Source organism: Vombatus ursinus, unplaced genomic scaffold, assembly GCF_900497805.2.
Source record: "Vombatus ursinus unplaced genomic scaffold, bare-nosed wombat genome assembly UNPS02014820.1, whole genome shotgun sequence".
Lineage (NCBI taxonomy): Eukaryota > Metazoa > Chordata > Mammalia > Diprotodontia > Vombatidae > Vombatus > Vombatus ursinus.
Window position 1 is genome coordinate 10,021,272 of NW_020954598.1, and position 2,108 is coordinate 10,023,379.

Sequence of the window (2,108 nt, forward strand, 5' to 3'; positions counted from 1 at the left end):
GAGATCAATAACAGAGAAAAAGGTCTACATTAAATATGCATAAAAGAATGTTTTTGGAGCAGAGCCAAGATGGTGGCAGGAAAGCAGTGACTTGTTTGAGCTCTCCCCCCAAACTCTTCCAAATGCCTATAAAAAAATGGCTCTAAATAAATTCTAAAGCAGCAGAACCCAAAAAGACAGAGTGAAACATATCCAGCCAAAGACAGCCTGGATGGGTGATCAGAAAGGTATATCGCACCTGGCAGGGAGAGGAGCTCAGTTCGGCTTGGGAGCGCAGGCTGCAGTGACCCTGGAGCAGGACTCAGAGGACTGAATTGTGGGCAGCTGTGGTGGTTTCCAGATTTCTCAACCCACGAACACCAAAGACAACTTAGAAGGTCAGTGGGAAAAGTCTGTTACTGCGGTGAGAGAAGGAGCTAGGTCTCAGCCACAAGTCCCGAGCTTGGGGCTGCAGCAGTTTCCTGAGCTTCTGGCCCACAGACCGAGGAGGAATCAAGTGGATGATCGGAGGGGGATTGCAGGAATCTCTTTGCCAGTGCTGAGGTAGGAATCTCTTGTTTTACCAGTGCTTGGATCTGGGTCACTGTTCTGAGGGGTGGTCCTGGGGTGAGGAGGAATGCTGGTATAGTGAAGCTTGTTGTGGCAGTGGAGAGGAAACACCTTGCCCCTTATCACAGCACCTTGGAAGAACTGAAAATTTGCAATTCCCTAGAAGTATCTCTGAGAACAGCTGTACAAAGCCCCGAAGCTTGGGATAGTACATTCTCCACATTGGAAACAGACTTTTACCTTAACAAAGAGTTTAAAACTCAAGTAATTGGCCAAGATCATGAGTAAGCAGAGCAAAAAGAATCAGACTATATTATCTTACTTTGGTGACAAAGAAGATCAAAACATACAACCAGAAGAAGACAATGAAGCCAAAGCTCCTACATTCAAAGCCTCCAAGAAGAATATGAATCAGTCCCAGGCCTTGGAAGAGCTCAAAAGGGATTTTGAGAAGCAAGTAAGAGAAGTAGAGGAAAAACTGAGAGTGATGCAAGAAAATCATGAAAAACAAGTCAACAGCTTGCTAAAGGAGACCTAAAAAAAATACTGAAGAAAATAACACCTTAAAAATCGACTAACCCAAATGGCAAAAGAGATCCAAAAAGCCAATGAGGAGAAGAATGCCCTAAAAAGCAAAATTAGACAAGTGGAAAAGGAAGTCCAAAAGCTTACTGAAGAAAATACTTCCTTAAAAATTAGAATAGAGCTATCAGAAGCTAGTCACTTTATGAGAAATCAAGACACTGTAAAACAAATCCAAAAGAATGAAAAATTAGAAAACAATGTGAAATATCTCATTGGAAAAACAACAGACCTGGAAAGTAGATCCAGGAGAGAGAATTTAAAAATTATTGGACTATCTGAAAGCCGTGATCAAAAAAGAGCCTAGACATCATCTTTCAAAAAATTATCCAGGAAAACTGTCCTGATATTTTAGAACCAGAGGGCAAAATAGAAATTGAGAGAATCCACTGATCTCCTCCTAAAAGAGATCCCCAAAGGAAAACTGCTAGGAATGTTGTTGTCAAATTCCAGAGTTCCCAGGTCAAGGAGAAAATATTACAAGCAGACAGAAAGAAACAATTCAAGTATTGTGGAAACACAATCAGGATAACACAAGATTTAGCTGCTTCTACATTAAGGGACCACAGGGCATGGAATATAATATTCCAGAGGGCAAAGGAGATAGGATTACAACCAAGAATCACCTACCCAGCAAAACTGAGTATAATCCTGCAGGGGAAAAAATGGTCATTCAGTGAAATAGAGGACTTTCAATCATTCTTGATGAAAAGACCTGAGCTGAAAAGAAAATTTGATTTTCAAATGCAACACTCAAGTGGAACATGAAGAGGTAAACAGGAAAGAGAAAATCATAAGAGACTTATGGTTGAACTGCTTACATTCCTGCATGGAAAGATGATATTTATAACTCATGAGACCTTTGTCAGTATTAGGGTAGTTGGAGAGGAAAAATTATATGTATGTATATATAGATATAGATAGATAGATAGATAGATAGATAGATAGATAGATAGATAGATAGATAGATAGATAGA